Source organism: Cervus elaphus, chromosome 5 (assembly GCF_910594005.1).
Source record: "Cervus elaphus chromosome 5, mCerEla1.1, whole genome shotgun sequence".
In the NCBI taxonomy this organism is placed as follows: Eukaryota; Metazoa; Chordata; class Mammalia; order Artiodactyla; family Cervidae; genus Cervus; species Cervus elaphus.
This window is the reverse complement of record NC_057819.1, coordinates 29,516,053-29,531,795: the sequence shown is the minus strand read 5'-3', so window position 1 is coordinate 29,531,795 and position 15,743 is coordinate 29,516,053.

The window sequence follows — 15,743 nt, the reverse complement described above, 5'->3', positions numbered from 1 at the left end:
TCTGACCCGGATCCACAGAGACACCTGCAGATGTCTCCACCTGTTTCTCCTCATTCTCCCCCGGATTTTGCTTTCATGCAGCAAATTCTTCCAACAGCTGGGTGGTGCCAACACATGGAGGCCCCCTGAGGAGGACATTTTTGTTCCACAGGAGAAATCCAAACCTAATTGCTCCGTCGCATTTGGGGAATTTTTTTTTTCCTCCTGCACGAATACACTCATCATGTTGGCCATATTTGAATTAGAAAATAGCAGTGTTTTCAGCTGTGCAAGATGAACACAAATTTACTTAAATATGAATACGTCGCCATTATAATGAGGCTTGTTCTCCTGTGACTAGAAAATAAATGAATGTGCCATGTAATCCTTTCCAACTGCCCTCTTCCTGAGAGACTTTATCTGAAAAGGGCTGCGAGGGGCACTGCAGTGGTGAATGAAGAGTTTCAGATCAATGCTTTACCTTTTATTGTGGTCTCACACCAAACCAGTAGGGTGTGCTCACGACTCAACGTTCTTCTGGTGTCTGACCACTCTGGCCTTGCAGCGTTTGCACCCCAGGTAAATAAAAACAACATACCTTTGAGAGGTAAAAATGTCCTGCTCACACATTGCTTTTGCAATCACTGCCATGCCTCATTAAAATGACGTGCTAAGGAAACCCTCACTCGCTTTGGTTTCTCTGCTGAAACGTGGATCAATCTCTTCCCAAATTCTTTTCTTCCCTTCCTCTAGGGAATAATCCCTCAGACCAGGTCCCAGTTATTAAGGTTTTCTGTCTGGAGCCCTGAGTGTCTCTTTGGGACAGCTGGCATTCATCACCATCAATCCAGGGATCTCTCTGGTACATAAACACTTTTGCGAAATGAGATAAGCTTAAGTATGTTGCTAAATCATGGCTATCTGTCACCTCGTGGTACCTAAAAAAGACGTAGAAGTGATCAAATTATCTACTCCACCGCTTTCCACTTTTTAGGAGAAAACTTCATTTCTGTTGCTGCAAAGTGATAAAGCACAGCTTGGCAACATGGATTCAAAGGAGAACTGAGAGATGAAAATCAAGATTCAATACAAACAGTTCTTTCCAGGTTAAAAATAGCCAGCAGAACATTGCATTGGCTCTCTTTGAGGCTTACTTTATATTTTGTGGAGGAGGAATACACTTAGTAGCCTTCCCTGGCTGTGCATATGAAAACTTGGCTGAAGCATCCTGACAAAATGGATAGTGTGAGCTCATCTGCCTCCAAAAACTGTTGGTTGATGTCTGAGTGGACCACTCTTATTTAATCTGACCTGGTGCTGCCAAAGAGGACTGGGCCCAAGCATTTGAAAGCATGTGCAAATTTAGATTGACCAATTGTCTATTTATTAACATTGCTATGCTAGGTCCAAGTTTATTCTTCTCTATTTAAAATAGGATATACCCCGTGTTCTAAGAAACCCTAGGGCTCTCATATGAGTATCTTTATTTGAAGTATGAATATGCTTTTTAAAATTTTTATGATTTAAAAAAATTAATTTAATTTTTGTTTTATGTTAGAGCATAGTCGATTTAAAATGTTTTGTTAGTTTCACGTGTTCAGCAAAGTGACCCAGTTATACATATACATGTATTCATTCTTTTTCAGATTCTTTTCCCACATAGGTTATTAGAGAATATCAAGTAGAGTTCTCTGTGCTATACATTAATTCCTTGTTTATCTATTTTATTTACAGGAGTGTGTATCTGCTAATCCCAAACTCCAAAGTTATGCTTCTGGATGTGCTTTTAAACTAAGCTTGAGGTAAAATTGGTGTATAACATTTATTAGTTTCAGATGTTGTTGTTCAGTCACCTAATTGTGTCTAATTCTCAACCCCAGGGACTGCAGCATGCCAGGCCTCCCTGTCCCTCACCATCTCCTGGAATTTGCCCAAATTCATGTCCATTGCATTGGTGATGCCATCCAGCCATCTCATCCTCTGAGGCCCTCTTCTTCTGCCCTCAATCTTTCCCAGCATCAGGGACTTTTCCAATGAGCCATCTGTTTCCTGGTGTGCACATCATAACTCAATGTTTGCACAGTCTGCAAATGGTCACCATCAAGAGTCTATAAGTACCACCTGTCACCATGCAATTGGCCCTCTTTACTGTTTTTGCCTACTCCAACCCTCTTCTAATAACCACCAACCTGTTCTCTGTATCTGTGAGTTTTGTTTTGTTTCATTTCTTCAATATTTAGATTTGTTATTCTCTGTCTGACTTACCTCACTTAGTATGATAATCTCTAGGTCCACTCGTGTTGCTGCAAATGGCAGAATTTCATTCTTTTTTTCATGGCTGAGTAACATTCCATTGTGTACATGAACACTTAAGGTTGTTTTCTTGTCTTGGCTATTGTGAATAGTGCTGCAAGGAACATAGGCATGCATACATCTTTTCATGTTAGTGTTTTCATATTCTTTGGATAAATACCTGGGTTATATGATAGGTGTAACCATTTTTAAAGAAAACTCCATACTGTTTTCCATAGTAGCTACACCAATTTACATTCCCACCAACAGTGTAACAGGGTTCCTTTTTCTCCATACTTGTTATTTGTAGACTTTTTGATGATACCCATTCTGACAGGTGTGAGGTGATATCTTCTCGTGGTTTTGATTTGCCTTACCCTGATGATTAGTAATTTGGAGCATCTTTCCAGGTGCCTGTTGGCCATCTGCGTGTCTTCCTTGGAAAAATGTTTATTCAGATCCTTATTTTTCATTAATATGATTTTTTTTAACATGGTAGTACCAAAAGCATATAAAACTGAGACTACATAAAATATGAGGCTTTATAATGAATGAGACCTTTATTTAGAAACTAACTAAGGAGTGGCTAGCACAGTGGCAAGCATCAGGAACTCGATGCACGTTCTTCCTTTCACGTCTGTCCTGCAATCACTCTGGGCCCCCTGACCGGCTCTGGTGTATGTATTGTTAGTGGAAATGTGTCAGTCCTGGGCTTTTTATGCCTCTCTTCCACTGCAACCAATCTTGAAGGCCACTCACTCCAGATGTCGTGGATACTAGATCCATCAGGGCCATCCAACACATACCAGGCTCTCCTGAGTGAGAAACAAATCTTTCATGTGTTAAACATTGAGATTTTGAGGAGTTTTCTGTGTGTGGAAAGCATCAACAACTCTGATTAAAATATGAGGACATCATTTTTTTAATAAATTAAAAAGTTTAGTTCAACTTTTATTTATTTATTTTTGAATGAATAATACATTCCCAGAATTCATAATTTAAAGGTTCAGGGGATATAGAATGAAAAAAATCGCTCTTCCATTTCCTAATCCTGGCCATTCTTCACCCTCACACTCCTTACCTTGGACAACAAATAATGAATAATTTCTCATATATTTACAGAGACATTTCAATTATATTCAAACAAATTGTTTATTAAATTCCCCTTTTGTACAGAAATGGAAGTATACTATAGTCTGCATTTTGCATATAGGAACCTTTTATATGTTAAGAAATTTACCTTTTGTCTGTGATATGTATTGCAAATGCTTTTTCTTAACTTTGTTGTCATCTTTTGATAAATGTTCTCAGAATGGAAAAAAAAATGATCTTGCTTTAGTTAATTTTATGCACCAAGATTGGAAAGATCTCTTAGAATTTTTTTTTAAATTCTCACCTGTTTTCTTCTCTTTTATTATTTCTTTTCATACATTTAAATCACTGATATACCTGAGGTCAGTTTTGAGGTATAGGTCCAACTTTAATCTCTTCCAGATAGCTACCTGGTTGTCTCCGTTTTATTAAACACTTTGCTCACTGATTTGAAATGCAACCTTTATCATCTGTAGTTTTCCAGATGTTCTTGGATCAATTTCTAGACGCACTATTTATTCCATTGATCTGTCTCCCTGTTTGTGAGCCAGTATCATTTATCCTTCAGTTCAATGCCAGGATGGCTTCTGTACTTATGACTTCAGGGAAATTCTTCTAGTCCAAATGTACTCAGTGTAGCTGACATTTAATACACTGTGGAGGTCTAGTCATTGATCAGACGAAGGGGATGGGGACAGGTCTGGAAAAGATGGAGGCAGTGGTACCAGGAAGCGGGGAGCTCTTAGAGTCACACTGTGCCTTCCATGAATATGGCCTGTGTTACTTATTTCTTCTTTTTTTATACCCTGGACTAGGGAAGCCAGGTATATAGAGTCCTGGATAGGTAGCACATTGATGATTATTGACATTTTCTTACATGTTTCCCTTCCTGATACTCATCTTGAATAATCTTCTGAAAACTCAACTTCTCTTATGTTAGGAATGGGAAGTTGCTGGTTATCTTTTTTTTTCTCCAAGAATGAGCCATATTTCCCCCAAAAAAGTACATGATCTAGAAAGATTTCAGAGAGATTGCAGTAACTATCTTTTTTTAGTTATCCAAAGTTCTTGGAGACTGACTGAACAAGATAAAAATATAGTCTAAGAGTTTTCTGATTTAAATCCTTCATCACTATTCTCTTTGATATATGTCTGAGAAAGTCTTTGAGAGTAATGAGTAATTCTGAAGAAGAGCATATACAAGTTAAAAAATATTTTCAAAATTTGACCTAACTTCTAAAAATGAAACTGAGTATATTATTGCTTCTTAATGATTTTCTGCTAAGTTTAGAGACTTTTCATGAGATTGTAACGAAAAGATTAACTATAATATTTTAAAAATTTCAAAATGAAGTTCTTCTGAATCAATTTTTAGTTGATAATCTTTTCTTGTAAACAGGCCACTAATCATCTGTGTCTTAACTGACATCTGAGCTTGTTTTTGTGTGTGTGCTTTAATTTAACTGAAATATGACAGAGGATATTATTAATGAATAAAGGTTCACAGACTGTTGCTTCTTTAACACACCAAAGAGAATATTATAATTTCCAGCCCTGTCTTTCTTCTGTTAAGAAGCATATCAGTTACCTATTGCCATGATCATGATTACCAAGTCACCTCAAGTCTCAGGAACTTAATATAATAATAAGGATTTATTTACCTACCAATCTATTCTCAGAGAGTTCAGCTGGGCTTGGTGGGTCTATTTATCTGCTCTCAGATGGACCAGTACACAGGTCCAACTGGGATGACAGTGCGATTGGGACCAAGCCTCTCTCCTCCTGCAGCATGCCAGCCTGGCTATGCTTTCATGGTGTCAGGGCAGGATGAGAGCAAATCCAGGTAAGAAAATGCTTTCTCAAGTTTCTTCTTGTGTCTTATGTCCCCAAATTTCTGTGACCAGAGAAAGTCACAAGACTGAGACTTGTGTTAATGTAGCCAGGAGATATGGTTTCTAGCCAAAGAGCCTGAAAGCAGAGGAGTGACAAGCTGGGGCCGGTAGAGCTGACAGTCTGTCATAAAGAAGAATTACAATACATTCTAGGGAAAAGTGTGAATTAAGAGTTACTGTCATGTCCGAGTCTTTGCAAACCCATGGACTGCAGCACGCCAGGCTTCCCTGTTCTTCGCCATCTCCCAGAGTTTGCTTAAATTCATGTCCATTGAGTGAGGGATGCTATCCAACCATCTCATCCTCTGTCACCTCCTTCTCCTCCTGCGCTCAATCTTTCCTAGAATCAGGGTCTTTTCCAATCAGTTGGCTCTTAGCAACAGGTGGCCAAAACATTGGAACTTCAGCATCAGTTCTTACAATAACTATTCAGGATTGATTTCTTTTTAATTGACTAGTTTGATCTCCAGTATAATTCTCCATTTGAATTAATAGTTAATTCATTGTAATTAATGCAAAAATCATACAACAGTGGGAAAGAGGAGGAAAGAAAGCCTGGTGGGCTGGGATTAGGGGGAGATACTTCCCTTTTCGATGTGGAAAAAGCAGAGGAGAGAAAGAAATCTCTGATGAGATTGGATGGAGACAAAGAGCACTTGAATGGATGTTTCTGAAGAATTCTTATTTCAGTCACTTTAGCGTGATCCAGGTGGCTCAGTGGTAAAGAATCCATCTGCCAATGCAGGAGACATGGGTTCAGTCCCTGAGTCAGGAAGATCCCCTGGAGAAGGAAATGGCAACCCACTCCAGTATTCTTGTCTGGAAAATCCCATGGACAGAGGAGCCTGATAGACTGTAGTCCATGGGGTTGCAGAGAGTTGGACATGACTGAGCACACTCATCAATGCAATCCAAGAGGTTGTAGAGCGACACTCTTCTGTAGTCATTTTTGGTTCCTGGGCTGTGATCTGCATGTGTCCCAGCTCCAGGGCTGTGTCTGCAGATTCATGGTGTGAATCAGGACCCTTTAGCTTGAGTGCCCAGAGCCAGGCTCCCCTTGACTTGTGTAATGGATCCACTATTTGGGACTCCAGCTGCTGCATCCTCTGAGATGTCGAAAACCTCCTTAAGTGTGCTGGTTGTAAGGACTGTCTTGCAGCTCCAAACCTACTCCCATAAACTTCGCTTTGAGGCCATGAAGCTGGGCTTCTAGAAGACATAGATGACATCACCACCTGAATCCCTGGTGTGCTCATGCTCTTTCTGACCCTTTGTGATCCCATGGACTGGAGTCCACCAGGCTCCTCTGTCCATGGATTTTCCCAAGCAAGAATACTGGAATGGGTTGCCATTTCCTACTTCAGGGGATCTTCCCAGCCCAGAGATGGAACCCACCTCTCTTGCTTCTCCTGCATTGGCATGTGAATTCTTTACCATTGTGCCACCTCAGAAGCCTCAAAATTCCCTGTTAGGTTCTGCCAGTGGATGGCACTGAAGAGGGTCTGGAGGAGGAGGGCTGAGCTCTGTCCTGACACTCTTCAGCCCAACTGGAGTAACTGTGGTTGGTCCTTCTCCAGTGTTTTCCTGTGTTCCAGGGCCCATGACCTGACCCAGCTGACAGACATCCCTCCAGTGGAGGCTGGGCCCAGCTCTGAGAACGATGCTCCTCTGGGCTCTTTTAAAATTTTATTTATTTAAAACTTTTATTTTATATGGAGTATAGTGGATTAGGTGCTTCCCTGCCACGTTGTGTTCGTTTCAGGGGTACAGCAAAGTGATTCAGTTTTACATATACATGTGTTTATTCTTTTCAAATTCTTTTCCCATTTAGGTTGTTACACAACATTGAACAGAGTTCCCTGTGTTATACAAATGGTCCTTGTTGGTTATCGTTTTATAGATAGTAGTGTTTACCCGACTGGAGAAGGAAATGGCAACCCACTCCAGTGTTCTTGCCTGGAGAATCCCAGGGACGGGGGAGCCTGGTGGGCTGCCGTCTATGGGGTCGCACAGAGTCGGACACGACTGAAGTGACTTAGCACAGTGTTTATCTGACAATCCCAAACTCCCAGTCTACCCCCCCACCACCCTTTCCCTTCAGCACCAGCACATGTTGGAAACTTTGTCTGAGGCTTGAACTTGATGAGTGACCGAAAGCAATGTAACTAACCTCCAGTGACCCTAGTTAAAGAGATGTTAAGGTTACCATTGCTTCTAATTGTCCTAATATAGATTTGTCTGCAGCGTAATCTCTTTCTGCAGACACAAAACTTATTGAAAAAATAAAACAATTTCAAGTCTTTAATTTAGAAGCCATTTCTTTAGTGTAAATTATTCTAGAAAAGTGATTTAATAGATTCACTGAATCATCAAGTGGCCAATAAGAGGAACTATTTAATAGAAGGAAAATATAAAAGTGAGGTAACAAAAAGCATTGTTGGGAGTGAACTGAGCTTGCCTATGTAAGCGTGTGTTAGAAATTAAACATTTAATTTAAATTTTAAATTAAATTTAAAAAGGAAATTAGAATTCCTAAAATCAAAGGTGAGTTTGATGTACATTAAAATCATTGACTCCTTAAATTTGCAAATAAGACTTCTGATTCAAGGACTTTCTAAGAGTTTTAACTTTTTAGATTGAATTTCCCTAGGTAACTGTGAATCTCCTTTTTCTTTTCTTTGTTCCTGCTGCTTGCCTTTCAGGATCTTAATTCTCCAACCAGAGATTGAATCTTCACTTTTTGCAGTGAAAGTGCAGAGTCCTAAGCACTGGACCATCAGGGAATCTCCCCACCCTGACTCTCTCCTTATTGGTTGTCTTCCATTTGTATAACCCTCTGAAGAATGTATTTATAATGGCAGGTGTTTTCAGTGATGTGTCTTGGTCGTATATAATCCTGATTTAAACGGTTACTGATAAATTTTGGTATTTAAATGAAAACAGGAATTGTTTTCCTAGTGCTTGGATGCCCTCTCCCTTAGTTATTGACATAAATTTCCAGTGAAGAAAGGAGTTTATGGAAACAGAATAGGCAGAATGCAGATTTGCTGGTCTTGCTGCTTTGCTGTGGGGATGTGGAGGGAAAGGAATGTGGCTTTGCCTCTTTTTTGACTCATTAGTGATTCTGTGTTGCCTGTGTGCCTAGAGACTCTAACAGTAGACACATTTTTATAAGTGAAATATCATGCTTCATCCTGGCAATGTTGTCATACATCCCGGTAGCTCTCTGCACATTTTCATTAGGGAGTTGCCATAAAGAGTTCGTTTAAAAAAAAAATCAGGTATAGGCAACACATCTATTTTTCAAACAATCTGAAAAATACTTGCAAAAGACCCTCCAACATAATAATATAAACAAAAGTTTTTAAGGATCTTTCAGACCCTCACTTATTCTATTATTTCTATTCTCAAGAAAAATAATTTTCAAAATTAAAAGTAAATTCTCAATCATAAATCATACCATGCTATTGTTTGATTAAGTAATCTAAGTATTCCATGACTATGGGTTCTATTTCTGTTTTGTATATAGGTTCAGTTTTATAATTTTTTAAAATCCACATATGTGCTATCATATGGTGTTTGTCTTTCTCTATCTGACTTACTTCACATAATATGATAATCTCTAGATCCATTCATGTTGCTCTAAATGGCATTATTTCATTCTGTTTTTATGACTAGGTAATATTCCATTATATTAATGCTTTCTATGTCATAATGATTTAGTCTTGGTAAGCTGCAAATTTTTAGGCATTTATATTTCTCCTAGTGACCCGGTTTATGATACATAATCCTTTTTATTTATGTGGTATATGTTATTGTCTGTTCTTTCATTTCTCATCTTGTTTAAGTCTTCTTTCCTTTTTTTACCCCCTTATAGTCTAGCTAGATGGTGATCTTTTAAAAACACTAACTCAATTTTGTTGATGTTTTCTTATTTCATTCTTGATTTTATTCATTTCTATTCTAATATTTACGATTTTCCTTATTCTGCTAACTTTTTCCTTATTTGTTCTTCTTTAAAATTAAGTTGTTCTATTTTGAGATTTTTTTTATGTACATGCTCACTTCTATAAGCTTTCCTCTTAGCATTTCTTTGTCATATCCCATAAACTTTGGTATTTTCTTTTTTCTTTTTTGATTCTCTCAACCTTTTCTCTCATCTACTGGATGATTTATTCTTTGATCCATTTGTCGTTCAATCATTGTGTTATTCAATTTCCATTTGTTAATTTTCCACTTTTGTTCTTCTACTGATTTCTACTTTTATTCTATTGGGGTCAGAAAAGTTACTTGGTATGATTTAAATATTTCTAAATTTTTGACTTTCCTGGTGATCCAGTGAGTGTTTAAGAATAACCATGCAGTGTGTGGGATGTAGGTTCAATCCCTGATTGAGAACTAAGATTCCACATGTTACAGAGCAAATAAGCCTGCAAGCCTCAAATAAGACCTGATACAGCCAAATAAAATAAATATTCTAAAAAATTAAAACATCCTTAAATATATTTAAGACTTGCTCTGTGACTGATATGTTTTCTATCCTAGAGATATTACTGTGTATGCTTGAGAAGAAAATGTATTCTGCTGGTGTTGAGAATGTTCTGTATATATCTATTAAATGGTGTAATCTATAGTGTCATTCAAGTTCCTGTTCTCTTATTGATCATCTGTCTGGATTTTCTATCCACTATTGAAAATGAAGCATTGGAATTTCCTTCTCTTTTTGTTTTATCATCTCTCTTTTCAGTTGTATAGATATTTGCCTCATGTATTGGTACCCTGATGCTGACTGAATATATGTTTATAAATGATAGAGCTTCCTGGTGAATTTACCATTTTATAATTATATAATGATCATCTTTATTTCTTGTGGCAGTTTTTGGCTTAAATATATTTTGTTTGACATGATTATAGCCATCCATACTCTGATTTGGTTACCACATAGCCTTTCCCCATACTTTCACTTTCAGCCTATGGTTGCCTTTCCGTCTAAATACAACATACAATTCTATCTTATTACTGTTTCTACTCCACTCAACCACTCTATGTCTTTTAATTGGGGAGTTCAACCGTTTAGACTTAAAATAATTCTTTGATAGTGAAGGACTTATTGCTATTTTGTTTCCTGAGCTGAACTGGCTTCTGTCTGCTATATTGTGGGTTCCCTGGAGGAGGAGCATGACACCCACCTCTCCTACTTCTCAGACCCATCCCTGCATCCAGAGCATGCCTGGTCCCACAAGAATGCCAGAACAGGGAAGGCAGAAACCAGTCCCTTGGACAGCCCTCCTGAATGTTGGACATATGTTTCAACCTTCCGCTTCTCTCCCTAGAAGAACCTGGGGCTGAGGGTTTTCCCAATCATGCCACGCTGAGTTGGGAGGATGGGACTGCAGCAGGTTAGTGCTATGAGTCTTTTAACCAGCTGTGATGTGGGTACAGAGCTCTTAACTAGTTCCTGAATCTCTCATGAAAGGAATTGGTCTGTGTATTGTCTTTGAGTCAGTGTCTCTCTGGGGGAAGGAAGGTCTAGGACTTGCCCTTCTACCATCTTACTGACTTCATCCCAGTTTTATCCATTTTTAACCTAAAATGTTACTGTGTTATGATTCATGAAGGCTGGCAGATGTGAGATTCCTGAATCAGAGAGACTGGGTTTCGTTACATTACAACAAGCTACACACACATCAGCATATTTTGTGCCAGGTCCCTAAGTTGCAATTCACACAGGATGATGTGAAGGTCAGATAATGTCTGCACATACAGTGAGTTGTGTTAAAGGAGAAGCTGAAGGGGCTTAGACACTTTAACTTTTCACACTGGATAGTAAACTTGCCTGCCTACTGTTTCAGAGAGAGACAGTCTTCCCAGTATGGGAGAAAACCTGTCTTATGTCCTAAAGGAAGATGCTATTTCTATCTTCCAATGTTGATTTCTGCACAGACAGTCTTGAAAATACAGTTCAGAGCAAGGAGAGTCAGGATCTCTGCTCTGAGGACTTGCAGAAACACATCAAAATGTATATGTTTAGATTTGCATTCTTTGAATGCATGCTTATTTCAGTAACATTAAAGTTAAAACAGCTACAAAAACTATAGAGAGAAAATGAACTCATTTGAGGTTAATAGCTGAGATTGCCAAATCTCAAATTATTCTGCCCTCCTCTTTTTGGACTTTTTACATGAACATTGCATTAGTCTTTTGAGGAAGATTGTAAGAAGGATAATCATTATTAAGCTCTAAGTATGGGATTGGAGTACACCAGTAAAACATTAAAAGCCAAGTTTATTTTTAGTAGTTAGGCCATCTAAATTCACAAGTTGGTTTCAAGGAAGAAAAAAAACTCGAATTTATGAGGAGTCTCAGTGGGGAGTGTTTATATTAGATACTTAGCACTGCATGATGCTGTGAGTTGGAAAACATAGGCAGATCCAATTAACAGATTCTGCGCTGTAGAAACTGAACCATATTCAGCTTTTGGACAGCTTTATGTGTGAATGTGAGAACATACTTATAAAAAATGTTATTATTTTATCCCATATAACTTCGTGAGAATTTTTCTACAGGCTAGGGATTTGTGATTAAAATAGAGATAGGCTGGCTCCTCATTTGTGGAATTCTCTAATAAAGTTCCTTGAGAACTTTAGGGAATTTTAGGGAATAATACTGCTTTTGAGGGATGGGTACAGTGTGTCTGCCTGTAGTAAGACTAGGAAAGATAACTCTGCCTTAATGATCTGGCCCCTTATTACCTGATGAACTTGCTCTTACATATGTGTCAAATTAGCAAGATTTTCACTTGTGACCAGTTGCTTCTGACAAAGCTTCCAGCTACCATCTGACTTTTTCCAATAATGCATTGTTTGAAAAGATTCATTCACAATGGCTGACTACAGATTACTGCAATGGTGTACATTTTCAAAAAGAAATAAAATCTACTCATAAATGCCAGAGTTAAAATTTAACCAATGATCTCTGTGGAGATTAGAAGAATTTTGGTTGGAAACCTTGCTTCTAGAAATTTATCCTGATATTTCTGACTTTATTGGCTGTGTGGAATGTTCAGGAACAATGACTCTTAAATTGATATTTGTAGGTCTCTAGAGAATCAAAGCAAATCCCCCAAAGGTTGCAAAAATCAGAGCTATAGAAACCTCAATAACTCTTTGAAAGCAGAAGTGTCAGTCATTCAGTTATGTCCAACTTTGTGATCCAATGGACTGTAGCCTGCCAGGCCTCTTTGTCCATGGAATTCTCCAGGCAAGACTACTGGAATGGGTTCATACCTGGGTCTCCTGCACTGCAGGCAGATTCTTTACCAGATTCGATAACTCGTTGGTGCCACTCAGACCCATTAACCAAGCCTCATAACATTGTATTTGCTATTTTTTTGCTTTGGCTAGCATCTATCCAGTCATTCTTGCTAAGACCCAAACACATCAATCTCTCATTTATTGTCTTATATATCACTACTTTCTCCAAAATTGTCAGTCAGGAAATCAAGGTAGGGTGTGTGTGTGTGCGTGTGTGCATGTGTATGTGTGTGTGTGTGTGTGTGTCTGTACATATGCATGCTTATATTTCTTCTAAGTTCTCCTTTGTGTTGGGGTGAGGAGAAACAAGTCAGGAAAAGTTTAAAGAGTAATTGGAAAAGTTGCTGGAGTATGTGGTATAAAATGTTTTTCTTTTTTTTTTTGAGAATAGTCATGCTTAGTAAATATATATTGTTAAAATTCAAAATGTCAGAGCTTAATAAAATAAATAAAACCTTCACTATTTCTGGATCAAACATGCTATTCAGAGGAAAGCGTTTCAGTGGAAATTTAGTGTGTGTTAAGATAGTCACATTTTCTTTCACTAACATGTGATTCCACGAACTGAATTGTAATCATATTGCTAATAAAAATGAAATAAAAATTAAGGCAGGCATTTAATTAAAAACTATTTTAAAATAAAGGAGTTGCTAGAGGGTATTCTCTGAAGGTAAATGGAAGAACCAGGCTTCTAGAATATTTGCTTTGATGAGAGAGGCTAATGTTTCCAGCAGAGAGTTGTTTAAATTTTATTTCTCTTAATCATTTATGCTTTCAGGAAGAGGCAAAGTAGGGGGTAAGTGATTAAACAAAAACAAGAAATGTACAGTAGATCCATGACATTTTTTCTTCTGGAAATGTAATTATATGGTTCTCAACATTTCTCTAGGTTCAACTGAAACGAATGTCCATTTTCAAAATAAAACTCTGTTAGACTCTGTGACTTGTTTGATTTCAGAATTCAAAGAATATCTTGTGTTACTTAAGGATTCCTCCTCCTCCCCACAGAAAGGTATTTTAAAAAATTGTCAGTAAGTCTTTCTCAAGTTTTTTTTTTTTTTTTTTTAAATTCCAGGAGAGGATTGTGAACAAATTGAAAATTTAAAGAACACCAAGACACCTGAGAAAATAATTTTTTAGAAAGAAAATAATTGGAAAAATGTTACAGACACTACTGCCATTTTTTTTCCCCCCTTTGGTTTAACATGTAGATTTCCATAGACTTTTTGGAACACGCAGAGGGTAATTTTTTTTTTTTTCGTTTTTGAAAGCAGGAGGGCTTTGTTTGCCAGGTGACTATCTCAGAGCTCTCAGAGTCCTGATAGAAAACAGCTTTAGTTTTGGAAAGGAGAAATATGTGTGAAAAGTCATGATAAAATCAGAGCCAGGTTTTCTGTGACAGCATTGATTTATACACAAGACTAGAGATGATTATATAACCTGTTGTCAACAATTGATTCTGCAATTGTCAACTCAGTCATTTTTAGGGAGGCCTGATGACATATCTAGAGACTTCTGATTTTGAAAATATATATATGTTGCTGAGTAATACGGACAAGTGACTTTTTATTTTAATGCATGCTATTTACAAAGAGAAAAATAGTAGAATTTTAATAATTCTTAAGCTCAGAAACTCAACAAATCAAATCTTATTTTAAGTTTCCCCAATCACCTTACAATCAGCCCTGCCACCGACTCCTGGTCATCCTTACTCTATTATTTTTACTTTTTTCTCTTTTGTTCTAGTCACCTTCTGAATTTCCACAGTTTTGTTACTTTATTATGCTCATTGTATATTTTCAGTTTCTTCCTACTAGAAAGTGCAGGGTCGCAGGGCTGGAATGACATCTAGCAAATAATGATACTCAATAATTACTTGTTGAAATCAAGGTTATTTTACATTGGAGTTGGAAGAGATAAAAATAATAGAAAACATTTCTTGAGTCATTCCTATGGGCCAGGTCCTGCTAAGTTCTTTCTTTAGTCTCATTTTCTCATTTAATCCCCACAAATAATCTTATGAAGTAGGTGTTGAGTTTGAGACTAGCACTGCCCCTTTTTGGAGATGAAGAAAACAAGGATCAGGGTTGTCACCTGAGGGTCAAACGGCCAGTGAATGGCCAATGAGAAGCAGAATCAGAGCTTCTGTTTGTCACATGAGGTGTCCTTTTTTAGGTAATGTTCATTCTTTCCTCTGCTTGAATTTAAGCAGATAAATGTGAATTCTAATTGGTCTTAAAGGACCTCCAGATTATCATGAACAATTCTATCAGCCATTACCAAATTTGTATATGGAAATGAGCATTCCATGGGAATAGAATAATCCTGGCTCTTGTTTGCTCTTTTTCAGAACATGCAGTGTTGGCCACTGTGCTTGGTAACACAAAGAGAACCAGAAGGTTGTCACTAACTGTGCAGGCTTGGCCAGGACTGACCCGTGCAGAGATTGAGGTCAAGAGAAATGAGACCTGGTGATGGTGTTCGACTGTGTGAAGCCACATCATGGTCCTGTCCCCACGGAACAGTCTGAGTCTGCTGGTGTGGATGGCAGGAGATTCTCTCCAGTTACAGGCTGAGTGGTATTTTTACACCTTCATGTTTATGTGGCTAGTTAGTAAAGAGCCAAACTTGCTTGGCATCTGAGGAAAGATCTGAGGGCCAGTGTTTGCTTATTTGATGTTATGGGCAGCACAGCTCTTAGGGTAAGCAAAGATGAGTGAAAAGAATTATTAATTTTAATTTTGATTACCCATTGAAGGAAGTTGGCTCTAGATTTTGTCGATATTCATGTGGATGTGCAAGAAATATACATTTGCATATTAATATGTAGTATATGTTCACACATTGTTGTATATGAAAAGTGAGAGGCAGATAAACAGGTAAATGAAGCACCTAAATTAACTATATAAGAGAAAATCCAAATAGGATCATACATCACCTGGTTTTAGATCTTGATTGTGAGTAACAAAGAAATTGAATTGCAATTCTGATGTACAGTCAAATTTTTGTTTTATTTTGGTTTTGGGATTTACATTTATTTATTTTTATTTTTTAAATTTATTTTCAATTTTTAAATATTTTTGACTGTGCCATGAATCTTGGAAGGTATGGCTTCTCCAACCGGGGATTGAACCCAGGCCTTTGGCAATGAAACTGTGGAATCCTAACCAATGGA